Source organism: Empidonax traillii, unplaced genomic scaffold (genome assembly GCF_003031625.1).
Source record: "Empidonax traillii isolate 1590-97213 ecotype Southwest subspecies unplaced genomic scaffold, ASM303162v1 scaffold35:size4298261, whole genome shotgun sequence".
NCBI classification, from domain to species: Eukaryota; Metazoa; Chordata; class Aves; order Passeriformes; family Tyrannidae; genus Empidonax; species Empidonax traillii.
The window spans coordinates 4,243,635-4,259,211 of NW_020955228.1; positions in this window are offsets into that span (position 1 = coordinate 4,243,635).

Consider the following 15,577-nt stretch of genomic DNA (forward strand, 5'->3'; position numbering starts at 1 on the left):
GAACACTGTCACCCTCCCAGGAGGAATGGGAGAGATAAAACAGAAAGCCCTTGGTGGGTAGGTAGGATTGCCCTCAGGCACATACTTCCCTCCCCTAATTAAGAGCTCCTGTGCCATTCAGCAAGCCATTATGGAGACTTTAATGAAATGGGTCTGACTGCCCCTGGGGAAGCTGTATAATTAGCCCTGGAGTGCTGTTTTTCAGAGATAGCAACCCTGGCTTTGGCCATCGTTGTATGGACCAAGAACACATTCTGCAGTGGACAAAGAGATCCGTGCAATCCCTTGGTGAGCAGTGGTTTCCCAACACAGTAACAGAGTAAACAGGAACACTGCAGCTGTAAATGCTACTGAAAAAAAGGTGCTCCCTTCCAAACGTTTTATGCTAAATAGCCAGTGTGTATGTGTGACAGCTCCTCTGCCCTCAAGCTAAACAAGAAAGGCATGTTCCAGGCCTTGATATTAGGTTGGTCATGAGAACGGAGTGATTCCTTCCTCTTCTGGTTTTAACCTCAGCAGCCTGGTTTGTCTGTGAACCAGGTTGCCTGCAACAAATGAAGAGATGGGCTAGACTCAGTGGTGTCTGCTGGCTGAAATCTCCATGGGATTAGTACTAGGCACTGTGGGAGCACACACAGACTGCTCCCTTTATCATCAGTGAAAGCAGAAGTCTTTAACCAGATTTCATATGAGTAAGATAATCATGCTAGTCTGAAAATAACCCTGCTTTACTTCTAGTGAACATAGAAATATTGTTTTGAAGAGAAGAGCCGAGTTGGTTTTCAGGGGAGTTTCAGAGTTCTCAGCTTCTCTGGGGACAGGATGAGAAAATGGGAGATGGCAGAGGCAGTGTTGTGTGTCTGAAGTCACAGGAATTAAGGGGGAACATCTGAGAAGCTTCTGATGTTACAGACCTGCTCAATTTTCCAGCCCATTATTCCTGGCTCCTGAGGGAGGAGAGAGGCAAGAATTTTGCTGTAAAGATTTTTGATAGTAAAGGATTGGGGAAAGTCTGAAAGGACATTCCATAAACATGTTGGACCAAATCTCAAATGATGATAATCTAGCTAGAACTAGTGAGATTTGGATGTACTCAGTGCTTCTCAATCTTGAGTCTTCTGGGGTTTGGCCCAGAACCCCTGTAAGTTTATGTTTCCAAAAAAATCCTAGACCAAAAGATGAAGTATTTTACTATGGATTTTATTTTAGACTAGGGGGTGTATAATTAGATATTTTTAAAAAACAAAACAAAACAAAAAACCAACCAAACAAAAACAAACACAAACTAAAACAAAACAAAAACAAGCAACAACAAAAAACCCCAAACCAAACGGGAAAAAAAACCCCAAACCACATCTGCTATTCTGACTGACCTGAAAAATACTTTAAAAATTAATTTGGCTTCAGGTCTTGCAAAAGCAGTTGGCACAGTGGTTGGTAAGCTAGCAGAATAAAAACTGACAAATTTTTTTTGTATCAGGTTTAACTCTTCTGTCACTCTTAATTTCACAAATTTAGACATCTGATATATTGAATGTTTATTTTGTTATATATCAAGGCTCTTGGTTTTATTCAGGTTAGAAACTTGTGTTGTATTTTTCGTGGTTAAACTCAGCATTCTGACTTAAGAAGGTTTTTTTGTCAGACATAAAATCCTTCACCTTTCTCCAGACTCTGCAACCTGTTGTTTAGTTCAGGATGATGATCCATTTCCTTTTAAAAGCCAAGAGTTTATCCTACAGAAGTTTCTTCCACACGTCTATGTTTTCACGGGTACCAAAAGTAACTTTATGTCCATTACTTCTTAAAGTTAAAGAGTACATGTCAGAGAATTAGAGATTAATTTATGCAGGTTTTACATTCAATGCCAAATATTTTAAAAAACAGCTGAAACCCTGTGCTGAATCTTATTTTACTGAGATTCTACTACAAGCAATGGAGGTAAAAAAATATATTAAATTTCAATTTCAAGCACAACTCTTGGAAAACTAAAATTTGAAGGACTTTGAAGGCTTTTTTATTAAGCGTTAAACTGCTACATTTTCTACTTGGGATAAAGTCTATGGATGATTTATGCTAAGAAACTGTAGTGTTTATTGAGTAATATTTATAGAGTTCTAGTTAAAGACTCTATTTTTGTTGGTTTCAGTAGCACAACAGTTCTTTCCTAGGGGAGATCTGGAAATAAAAATGTCTCTATCAACACTTGTGCATCTGGGAATTACTGCAAAAGCATACTGCCCAATAGTCTCTGATCATTAAGAAACCTGTTTCTTACTCTCCTTCCATCTCCAGGCTTGTGAGTGCTCCCTTTCAGCTGCCGAGGCAGGCACAGCTGTCGATAACACTGCTGGTTGATACTGCGTATTATTCCTTTTTTCTTTGGCAGGATACCCTTGAGCTGTGTACCAGAGAACGGAAATTTAAAAGCGTCCTTTGTCTTCTGTGCAATTTTCACCCTTGCGTTGCTGGGAGACTGAAGTTTGGCCCTCATGGCTGGAATGGAACGGTTCGGCACCGGAGATCTCCACGTCTGTGTCACTGTCCTCTGCAACTATTTGGAGGCCCACATGAAGGTAAGAAGTAGTAGTCAGGTAACCACACACCAAGGTCATTTCAACTCAGTCAGCTGTTTGTACTGAATAAGGGGGACACAATCCTTTCTCTGGAGCTGTTATTTAAGTAGCTGGCATTATATGATGCTCTTGCTGAGTATGAAAATAAACCAGAACAAGGGGGGTGGGGGGTTGAGGGATTTTTTCTGGCAGTGGATGCTTGAACTTTGTAATATAGGTCAAACCAGTTCCACATCAGTAGCTAAGGGGAAAAAAAAAATGCCCTTCATTATGTTAACAAAAACAGGGGTTTACATGTGCATATATGCCAAATTCATTAGGCAGGTAATGAAGCATTTGCACAAATGTAATTACAAACAGCAATTCTGACAGTTCATAACACTGCATTAATAATCACTACAATTAGTTTTGATGATGGAAGCAATTTACAGCACGTCACATGTATAAATAATGGTGCATTTCCTGAATGTGTCATTATTATGTATTAAGGATGCCACCTTGTTGTGACTTTCTCAGTAATGTTCCCCTTGAGTCAAAGTTAAGGGTAGATGAGTGATTTTATTTCTGAGCTACAGCATATTTCACACTTGTGTAGTTTAAATACTGAGCTGAGGTCACTTGTCTAAGTTCTGTATGTGAAAATGTGAAATGCTTAAATAAAAGCAGTAATTATTTATTACTGAATGATATAGGATATTACTAAATGTATCCTCCAATTTTAATAATTTAAAGAAATTTCAGAGGTATTAATAAAGAAAAAAAGATAAGTGTAACCCCTTGATTATATGGTTTTCTCCTTCTCTTCCAACTTGTATTTGCTCTTACAAATTGATTTTCATTCTGTCTTCATACCCCTACTGACCTTTATTTAGCTAATAGGACATCAAAGCGTTTTTCCTTTTTGTGGTACTTGGTGTCATAATAGTGAAATAATTGCTTAATTTTATAGTGATGATTTAATAATGTTTCCCATTTAGAAAACAAGTCTATAAAATCAGCTTATTCCAACCCTTAGTTTTCTTTGCTAATAAGTCTTGCTGCTTTAAGCTCTGTTCTTTTCAAACCACAATTCATAAGCTGGATAATTAATTTTACTAATTAACGAGAGGGAGGATTCTGATGGCAGGGAGTACTAGAAAGATCTGTAAGATCAAGAATTATTTCTTTTCTTGGTAATATTGCTTATTGGCCCTTCTCATTGTATTGGTTAGTGATTCGTTACCCTGTGGCTTTATAAAGATTTTTTTAACATAGATATTGGAGAGAGAAATAAGATAATAGTTTTTTTTAAATGTAACTTTGTATACATGTGTATATATATATATATGTGTATATATCTATGTAAACTCTCACATTTTATTATCCTTTGGAAACAACTTTCTTAAGACAATTATGGATTGACCAGAAAGCGGAAAGCATAAACTGGGCAACTTAAGCTAACCCATCAGCTAGTGGAAACTGCCATAACTCAATCGTCACTTGTACCTGTTTTATAGTGTTTTCCTGTGAATATCCAATCTTGCATCTCAGTTTGACTTAGTTTGTTTTCCTTCTGCTAAGGCAAACTCCAACATGCTAACTCTGATAAGTTGAGGTCTCCTTATGTGAAGTACAGGATGCTTGATCTTGCCTCATTGCCCCACTCTTGTCCCCCACCTTCTGATTTCTACACATGTATTTATGGAGTTGTCACTCGATGTTGTAAGGGGGATGTAGATTCTGTCCTCACCGTTATCCATCCACTGAGCAATGTCTCTGTGTTTTTTGGGGTACAACAGACTACTTTTCTATACAGTACAATGGCAATTATGTGAATCTGACAGGCCAAAATATTTTTAATTCAAACTCTTCAGTTTTCTTACGCTACTGAAAATTCCCCTTTTTTATCAGCAGCTTTGGTTATCCCACTATAATCAATGCCCCAGAAATGTGCAGCTGAATGAGCTCGTACTGAGTTAGAATATTGATATACTCTTGTAAAAGACAAAGGAAGGGGCTGAGATAAATATATATGAAATTAGAAGAACATTAAATGAGGTTTTGTTGCCAACAAAGAGAGAAGTAGGTTTATTCTAACTCCAAGAATGTTTCATATTAAATTCAAATTGTTCACATTTTTCACAGGGATTCTCTGATCAGTCTTCCTATCACAAGCATGCAGTGTTACATGTTACATTCCACTGGCTTTTTTTAAATTTGTTTTTTCATTCTCTTTAAACCAGTTTAACATGAAGATAGGTTAGATTTTCACATAATCAAACTGCTACATAGAAGTCTATGTAGCTGGCAGTCTGGATTAGCTGCAGCTATTTTACTTGTTCTGTTCTGTTACATCATGCAATATTTAAAGCCTGTAATTAAGTTTTTACTTGAAGTGTTGGGAGACAAATACTGCCCCCAAGGGCATAAAGGTTCCTTTCTGCAAAGATTTCCTCACAAACTGGCATATTTTGCAAACGAAAGGGGAGCAAAAGGAAGCTTCAAATGCTGTGAAGCCAAATTAAAGAGAAAGACAGTAGTTTCTTGAATAAAATGGTTTACCACTCTTAATCACATACTATAACAGTGGCATTATGACTAAAATTCTACAATAAACTTAATGCTAATGTGATGTGGCAGTCATGGGATTAATATTAATTCAATTTTCACCAAAGTTCTTGAATACTTCCCAAATTCAAATAATGGAGAATTTCAGTTACTAAGTGTTTCCTAGTGAGGAGATATAAAAGACTGCAATCAGATACGAGTTTTTTATTTCTCCTTTAAGAAAGGCACAGTAGGTTACCTTCCTGTCACTCATGAGGATTACGCTTTCAAAGATCTGTATGAGAAAATACATGCACTTGTTCATGAAGTTATGTTCTCTTATATCATGTGGTGTCTTAAAAATGTGCTTTTCTCTTTTAAGTTTTTTATAAGGGATAAGGTAGAAAACATAACATAAGGCTCAGATAATACATTTTACACCATTACTGATTTTAGTCACAAACTTGCTGTTTTTACTCAGACACCTCTCACTGGATTGAAATAAAAGGAATCTGTTTTTCAGTGTAGTTTGCTGAACAAACCAAACCCAGCAATGCAAACATATACCCATGAAGCTTTCTGAAAGGAAGCACTTGAATTTCTTTTTTTATTTCTCTGAGCAGCATTTATTCTGAACAGCCTTGGTTTCTCCTTTAGAAAGCTGACTTGTTTTATTCAGTGATGCATTCTATTCCCCAGGTAGGTTCCATGGGAAAAAAAACTTTCATTATCTCTTTGGTGAGATCATATAGAGTGGCCACCAATGCCTGGGACCTCAGGCCCTGCTCTATATATCTGCAAGAACTCATCAGACCACTTCTGATAAGAACTCTCACATCCGTGTAAAGGTTCTGAATATCTCTATAGTATATTCAGCCTAAGGGAAATTGAAGACCACAAACTTTCTCATCTATGCAGCTCCACCTGTAGCTGGGTCTTGTCTGACCGTGGAGGAATAAATTTTACTGTGATTCATCATGAGCAGATTTTGTCTGAAAGTGTTTGTGACTTGGCATACTGCTTGTTTACTTCTTCAAGTACCCTTACTTGCTAACTTGAATTCAGTATTTCGTAACACTGCTTGTATAGTGATTTAATGACATTGGGTACACTTAGATTTTCATTTTCCTAGTGATACTATTTTAAGGTGCTTCAATTAAGAAAGGTCTGGGTTGGCATGGGAAAGTATCTCTTATGGAACTGGGTACTTTAACCAGCGTAACTGATAGATTCACCAGTTTCAGCAGTCGAAAATGACAGTATCCTCAAAACTTGCACTTATTGTTTGCATATTTTCTTCCCCAGAAAAATAGTAGAATGGAAATGTTATACATTTTCTTGCATTTTCCCATTTCCAAAATAGGGAAAATAGCTTGTAAAACTATTTTTAATTTTCTACTACCCTCTCACACACCTGTAGCTGTGTCAGCTTATCACCAGCTGACATATACTGAATATTCAAATGTTACTGTTGAGTTTTTGTCCTGGACAGCAGTGTATGTGCAGCATCCATGAGTTCAAGGTGCCAGATAGCCAAAGTTGCTTCTAATCAGCAAAAAATGTTAGAATTTTTGAGGCTAAAAAAAGAAAATGTTGCTTTAACTTTAGATCTAAGAAGTCTTGCTTGGAAATTACTTAAATCCATTTCCATATACATACGTTTATATGTATTTATGTGGATGTATATACAGCATGTGTGTGTATAAGATATATAGATAGATATATAAAAATATTAAAAAACCCAGACAGTTTCTGGGTTTGCTGAAGTAGTCACTTTAGAGAACTGATTGTACACAATTTTCTAAAAACAGCCAAGAGATTTTTCAAGTACCCTTTGCAGACTTGTTATTTTTCATTGCCCACAGGTAAAATCCTATTTGAGAAGAATATGGAAATTAGCATGTTACTTGTGAGCAGGCCATTTGTGGAGCCTGGCTTACTTGGGGGAAGTGCACCTTCCACCCTGGTGACGGGCTGAAGCTGCCTTGCGGCTGGGAGCAAGATGAGCGGGGCTGATGTCTCCTTGGTCCCTAACAAGTGGGTTTTCATATGTCAGAGTCACACTCAGATGAAGGTAATTGGAAGTAACTGCTCAGAAGAAGATGCCCAAGAGTAAGTTGCCATGGAGATGAAAAGGCTAAACACCACTGTACTCCTGACCTCGAAGGAGGCAGATTTCTCCACATGACAGCTGAGGTCGCAGGGGCACGGTGGGAAGCTCATCCTGCTGGCTCGAAGTCTGCCTGTAGCCCATGGATAAGTGAAGAATTACTGCTTCCAGTTTAGGTAGTACATTAACCTTCACTAGCCTGAACTTTCATTCAAATAATTGCAAAATAAGTATAGGTGGTGAAACCTGAACAGAATCACTACTATTTGTACGGCCTTTGGAAAGTTTAGGGACCCAACCTTGAGCTTGGATCTACTGGTGTTTTAAACAGTGAGATATCTCTCCAAGATTTTTGCTATAATTGGAAAATGTTAAAGCTCAGAATTATCAGCAAAACCAGAAAATCGTTTATTCACTGGCAACCAAATGAATGTAAACAGGATTGCCTTCATCACTGATGGGACTTTGTGTTCACTGGGGAGACTACCTTCTCTTTTTACCTATTTGCCTTACTAATGAGTTCTTTTAGCTATAAATTCATTACATGAGGCGCATTACAATAAGCCACTGAGCTTTGATATACCTCAACTGGGATCTGTCATAAGGACAGAAGGGTGGGGAGTTCCTGCTATGAACCCCAGTAACCCACAGCCTCCCTCTGTGCACATAACTCCCATGGATACAGTAAAACCTGATTTAAGTACCAGCACAGAGACTTGTAAGTACAAACTGTCTGACAGAATTGATCTTTTACTCAAGGTAAATAACAGGGCTTTTTTCAAAACCTCAGCACTACTTCAAAGTGGTCTTAAGATATAGCTTATTGTGGGTGAGGTTAGTGGTGCAAGTTCAGGCGCAGGTAAATGGTTGGTTGCGGAACCAAATGACTTCAGAAATAAGTGCTTAGTGATGTTATTTTGAGCAACAGCTTGTTGTTGACTGTTCTAAATGCCAAAAGCCATTAAATGGTATTGTGATTTTGTAGAGTGGACCCTGCATTAAGAAGAAATAGCTCTTGTAAAAAGCACCACTTAAAGCTAGAAATATTTTTCAGCAAAAAAAACTTCAAGTCTAGTTTAAATCCCAGACAGCCCTAGGACAATAAGTTCAGATAAATGCTTTGAATCCAGTGAAGTTCTTACAGCACAGGAGCTGGGGGAGTCTGGAAAAGAAATGTGATTGCTACAGCTTTTATTCTGTCCTGTCATCTGTAGGAGTACTCTTATACACCAAGAGTACATCTCACCAAAGCCCTGTCTACCTACTTAAATCTTGATCTTCTCTGAAGTCCCAAGTCTTACCTTAAATATCCTGGCAGAGTTAGGGCCTAGGTGCTCTGTAGAAACAGCACAGTTAATAGTGCTTGGTTCAATACAGAGCTGATTGAGACCTTAATTTTTTTCTCCTGCAAAAATCATCACCACTGTCTTTCTCACTGAGGTCAAAGTAGCAGCACAAAACCCCAAGCAAGACTCCTGCCTTTGGAGAGATGCAGTGGAGTAGTGAGATTTTCTTTTCTGTTCCAGCTCCTGGCTGCTAGGGACATTCTCTTCAGACAGGCAGAAGAGAATGGAAGGGACATCAACACTGTCCTGACTGGCAACAGTTTATGTGGAAAGTGGAATGGGATCAGTGTTTCTGACAAGATTGCTCATATACTGACATGTGCCATCCCAGTTCCACATTCCACTTACCTGTCTCATCTTCCTCTCTCTCCCTGTGACCCATAAGGTTATAATGAGTGCAGTGTGTTTGTGCAAAGCTCCTAATTAATGACAGACTAAATAGAACTAACATTGTGGCTCACGTTAATACACAACAGGGTTGAGGTGAGTTGAGGCCCGGTCTTGCCTCTCCCACAGGTGACCTGTGTGACTTTCTCCTGCCTCAGACTCTCATCTGCAAAATGGCATAATAATCCTTGCTTGTCTGCTGCAGGGGTGTAGACATTCAGTACTTAAAGTACGCTCACCTCACTAGCAACAGTCCTTAAAATAGAGCATCCTCATGAAGGAAGAAGTAACAGTATTTTAACACTGCAGAAAAAGGGACTGTCGGGAAATTGTGCAAATATGCTGAAAATACTTTGGTAACCCTGTTCCATTGTATCAGAACATACAGGTATCACATCCACAGACTCCAAGCAAATCTCTGAAACTTTACAGATGCAGAAGAATTTTTCAAGAACTGGTGTCAAAATTATCAATAACATTGTTGATTCTTTTCTGCAGTTTGAAGGGGAACCAGCACTAGGTTTCTTGGTCCCACCAAATCTGAATTATGATGGATACCATAAATACATAGATTAAATGCTTGCATCTGAAAGCCCTGTACTATATGGATTGCACTCCAATGCTGAGATGGGATTATTGACAACAATATCAGATAATTTCTTCAAAACTCTTTCAAAAATGCAACCCATGAATACATTTGTAGGAGAGGGATCAGGCCAGCCTGCAAAGAAAGATGTAAAGTTCTTAATCTGATGTGTTGTCAGTGCTTTAATGACATGTGAAGCACACATCTGACTGTATTATTTCAGCAAGAGATCTAATTTCTAGGGGGGAAAATGATGCATCAAATTAGGAAAGATTAAATGAGTATTAATAGTAGTGATGATAATGCACCAGCCTGGCCAAGGTGCTGCACTAGGAAGGAATTTGGACCAAAGAGATTTGGACTAGAGGAACATCTAACCTGTTATGCAGTTCATTTCTTTTTCACTTTGAATTAATTGTGGGGTGGGAAACAAGGTACAGATCTATCTTTTTATTTTCGTATGCTTTTACAAACAAGTACAGCAATAATAACTTACTAGAAAAAAGGCATGGCCGGTTGAATTGGTGGGTCTAGTCTTCACCCCTGTCCTTTGTTCTCATCTCCTGCATGATAAATCCCCTGAGTAACTTTCCTGCTCCTTCCCACTTGTGCCAAGCATAGGAAGTCCCTCCCAGCCTGAAGTCCTGGCTTCCCTCTGCCACAGTGACAGCACAGCCTAGCAGCGATGTGCACGGTCTCCATATCAGGAAGGGCAGCCCAAGCACAGTGCTCTCCCACCACTTCCCTTTCTGGGCCCTTGATCTGATCAGGACCCTTGTGGCTGCTGCAAGAGCTTCCCTCGTAAGCAGTAGCCAAGGAGGTTTTCAGGGAGTTTTATTTTTCTGGTAGTCTGTAGAGGTGAAATCTGGCCAAAGAGGCTGTCTGACCATCTCAGCCTTAGCACTTCTCTTGTACAGAAGCTGGAGTTTAGCAGAACATTATCATTAGCATCTATAAGCTATCAGATGCTAGGTTAAAGGGGCAAACCCTAATAGAAGGATAAGCTTTGTCACTTAATATAGAGTTAACTGGGCACTGTAGTTTTGTTCATGGAACATCACTGGTGCTGTACTTAAAAGATCAAGTGAATAAAGGGTGAGCAGGGAAGGAAAATGTAACCAGAAATCTCAGCTAGTTCTGTTTCAGACTTTGCTGTCTTCTGCACCTTCCTTTCTGAGTGTAGGTCTGAAAAACTACATCCACAGCCCCGAAACTTGCCATATGATGAGACTGAGCCTTGAGCTCCTCATCCTTACCAGTGTTAATTAAAGTCTCCCATGACTCCCTCTCTTCTTCTGCATTTCTCAGTTCCTTTCCTTACTCCCTTCTCTTTCTCTGGGCACTTTTTTTTTTTTTCTCTTATCAGTATCAGATCATGGAGGTTTTGCAGGAGGGAGTGTGACAGCTCTGCTTGCAAGTGGCCAAACAGTGCTTCATCTCCTGGGGGGAGTTTGTGCTTTTCATGTTCAGTTCCCATCCGCTTTAGGGAGTCTGGACTATTATATATGGCATTCATTTATTCTGCCAAAGCTAGGACTGAAACAGAGGCTGAGCTGCATTAATGCCGCGATTTCAATTCCTGCTCATTGGTACTGTTATGAGTTGTTCTTCATTTATGTTCTGTCTCAGTTACAAAGCAAGCCTGAAGTGAGGAAGAGAGGCTCTTTTGGGGGGTGAGATGTGTGTGCCTGTGCCTGCACTGTATTTTGCCTAACATCTAGGTTAGGAAGGGCTGTGGGTGGTGGAGAGGGTGAAGGAAGCTATTAGGTACTAGAGAAGTACAAACCTCTAATCACACTCACCTGAAAATCAAGATAATTTCAGGGTGCATCCTACCAACAACAGTCATCCCAAATCCACGAACAATGTGTTAGCAGGCCTTATGGGTCAATATTACTTGAAAAAGTAAAGCTAAATAGAAGCTGTTAAGTGTTAATTGTTTTGCAGTCGTTTATCTCAGTACTGTTGCCAAAAACAGCAAAGGTGAGGAAGGAAGCCTCACTGTTTTTTATCTATGAAAATGAGATGTTTGCACTCTCTTGGAGAAGAAATCAGACTTGAAAGTAGAAGAGACAAAAAGAGTTGACTGCTGGGATTTCTCATGGCTCTGCTGTATTGTCCTGGACAGGTTAGGAATGTCCTGGATGATATTCTGGAGATGCTTCCTGAGAAGTTTAACATAGCAGAATTCATGCAGAAGACAATTTCCTGGAGCCCCTATGCCCTTGTTTGCCTTCAAGAGTGTAGGAGGAGGAAACCTCCTCCTTTCAGAGATCTGTAGCTGGACCTCAGTATGAAGGCAAGTGACTTGTTTAACAGTACTGTTGCTCTTCTATGCATTTTGGGGCTTTTTCATGCTTTTTTTTGGAAATGAAAGAATAGCTATTCTTTATGGTACCAGTATGCTTTTTATTTTCCTGCAGACAAAGGGGGAGCTGATATTTTCTCCTCACATGGAAGTGCTGCAACCCGCACTCTTCTATGATGTTGTGCCAAACACATGGACTGAACTAGCATATTCATCCACATAATGCTTTACCCACTGGTAAGTACCCTACAGTGGTAGGGTTTAGCTTCTAAGTGCAGAGCTATTCCAGCAGCTTTTTCCTTTTTTTTTTCCCCCCAAAATTTGTCCTAACGAAAGTCAGTTTTCCTTTCAAGTGGGTTTTGTAGAAATGCCAAGCACTTTCCTGAAGGCTCCATCACCACCCTTTGTCCCAATTACTAGGGGTGTTCAGCATCTTGCAGGATTCCTTTTCCCCTAGCCTGCCACCAGCAATAGCCATTTGCAGGTGGCTAGACATGGATAAAACAGGCAGTGTTTTTGGAATTTCCTCTGATATCTCATGGCAATGTATGCTGCAGTATGCCATTACTCGGAGCCTCTGTCTGACTCTCATGTGCTCCTGATTTGTAATTTGCTCTGGCTCATCAGAAGTTTAGATGCACCAATGAAGATGGTATCAGGTAATTTGCATTTAAGAAACCATCAAGTGTTAGCAAATTTTGGCAGATTCTGAAGGTGTGTTAACATGACTTATTGGTGATGTTCAGGTTTCTCCCCCAGACAGCAAGTTTTACAGGATTGAGCATACAATACATTCTCTGCTGCCAGCAACCTGTCTCTCATGCTGATAACCTTCTGTAATTGATTTTGGACATACTTACATTAGAGAAACAACAAATTCTACTAAAATGATGACCTTACCCTTACGTAAGCATATACTTTCTGGTGACTCCAGGCACATACTTTCTCTGTGGACTAAAGGACTCGACATTTGAGACCTAATTTTTTTTTGTCTAAAAAGAAGTAGTACATATAGATTAAGGAAGAAGCTACTGACGCTTCTCTTTTAAAGTTACTGATTTTCTCTGGTGGTCCAGATAACTCAACATCTGGACACAGACAGGACCTTGCAGTTCCAACAGTGGTGTGTCTTTCTGGGTTCCATCCTCAGTCCTTTGACAGGTAAGCAGTGTCATGGTTGTAAGTCACCAAGCATGTGGTTTCACTGCCAGGCTTTTTTTTTTTTTTTTGTAACCATTGGTGTTAGCTATGTTTGTGATGCTGTTTGGAGAGTTAATCACAGTTTAAAGAAAAAGATTAAAATCACCTTAATATCAGAATAACCATCTCCTGAAAGCAGGGAGAACAATCCCAACTTGTTTTCAGTCTACTCAGAAGCATGAAGACAAAGCAGCTAAGAAAATAAAAGCTTGAATTTCATAGTTTAAAAAAGGTTTAAGAATGCAAGTTTTTCTACCCTTATTATTTAACCAATTTAGTGCATATGTCATAGTACCATTCTGTTTTATTCCTTAACGCAGTTACCAGGCTAAGGAGAAAAATAAATCCATCTCCTGATCCTCTTTGTGTAGCTGTTGCCACAGTAGGGGATAAAAAACCTTCAGCAGTGTATTGATATCTCAATTTTTGCCATGATCACAGCCTGTATTTATTCTGAAAACCACAGTGAAGCTACAGGAGAGCCTGATTATTAGTGCAGCTCAAATTCTGCCTGGTCATCAAGAGCACTTCACTAGCCTAACAGAAAGGTGGCCAGGAGCTCCTCATAGAACACTGGCCAGGCCACCACCATTCCCAGGAGATGGGCACTGGAAGCTCAGGGAATGTGTGCAGCCCAGATGCTCAAGCACTTCTCCCTGTACTTGGAAGCAGAAGGGAGTGGCAGCATGAGGGCTGGCAGGCAGCTCCTCTTCTCGCTGCTGCTTATGTTGAGGGCCCCAAATAGTGCTTTTTGTGTCACAGGCATAGAGAAACTCCCACTGTATTTTTCACTTCTTTTATTACCTCTCTCCAAGCTTTCCGTTCTGGGTATTTGTTCCTGCCAGAGCCGGGGGAGATGCAAGGACCATACAGGTTAGGATAGATGTTAGCACAGGCTTCTTCTGAAGGGGAACTCGGCTGGAGAGGTGTCTCTGAGCCTAGACAGCAATGTGGTCTCATTCCCGTGATGGAGAGCGAAGTTGGCTTGTTTTGTACTCTGTAGAATGTTTGATTCCCAACAATTGTTTTCATGCAGCTTTTTTGCCTTACTTCAAGTAGCGGCCAAAGGAATAAAAAAATTTAAAAATCAAAACCAAAACAAACAGGTTTGAGCACAACCGGCCCGAGAAGGGCAGGTTGACAGTTCTGACATTAAAATTTCTGTCTGGATATTGAATTCTTGAAAGCACTATTCTTTTTAAAAGCTGCAATGCAGAGCAAGAACAATTGGCCTTTGGATAAGGTGTGCTTAACTGCAGATGTTACCAAAAAGACCAAAGAAGATTATGACCATCCACCAAGAGAAGGAGCCTCTATCTGTGTGATTCCCCTGGAAGGTAAGAAATAAATTTAAATTGCTTGATCTCAGTAGCCTAGTTCAAGGACTCTAGCTTCCATTATTAGCTAGTTAAGTTGCATCAAGGCTTGGACTAAAGAGCTGTGACTCTATGAACAGCACCAAGGAAGTTTAGGAATGGTGGTGGATTGTTGGCATTGGTCCCCTGTGACTTTAAATTTCATACCAGCTCAGTGTCCTACTCATTGACTACACTTCCTGCATTTAAATAACTGTTGTGTTTGAACAAGGTCTGCACTGTAGTAAAGTCACAGCTCTAATCTAGTTGAGATTCAGAAGCTTAAAGACTATCCTTGAGACTGTAAATTTCACAACACTCATCATGTAGAAATTTTTTGCAGCTCTTAGAGGTGCAGAATAGTACTTAGCACATGTTGGTAATCTGGATCAAGTAATCTAAACAATTGCAGTTAAAAAAGAAACAAAAACACGAAAACCCCCTACAAACTATCCCCCCCCCCAAAAAAAAAAGCCCAAACTCAAGCAAAAAAGCCAAACAAATAAAGACCCCAAGCAAACAATAATTAAAAAACACACAGACACACACAAAACAACACACGAAAATCGTCTTTGTTTTATTTTTTTCTTCCACCTTGGCAAACTGTTGACAGTTGTAAATAAACAGATCTAAAGAACTCTGATTTTTTTTATTTGCTATGCCATAATACTTATAAGCCTTTGGGGAGACATACCAAGAAGCAAGGAAGTACTTGAAAATCCCTGTATTAGCATGAGTTTTAATGACACGACTAGGTGGGCAAAGTGTAAGAATTAAAAGAAATTTTTTTCATCTGGATTTTCAATCAGTCAGTTATTGCAGTAGCTGTAACGTGGTTGTAGTCTGTCCCTGAATGGCAATCATGCTCATCTTTTGAGCTGCAACCTCTCTTTTAACAACTTTCAGAGGATAAACATCATACCTTGTTTATCTGAATCTGTGTTTTCCTGAGACTGAAGCATCTCATTTAGGAATGCCAATTCAAGCCTGCTGTCAAAATGAGATTTTAGTTTTAACTTAGAAAAACTGTAAACTAAGTTACAGCTCATTAGAGGAAAGGTGAATGACTCTAAGAGGCAATTAAAGAAACATCGTTGTTACTTATACTCTTCACCAGACCCACATATAATAAAAGGAGAGCAACGCTTTTGGAAGGGAGTTGCTCCTACAGAAGCCCCAGAGG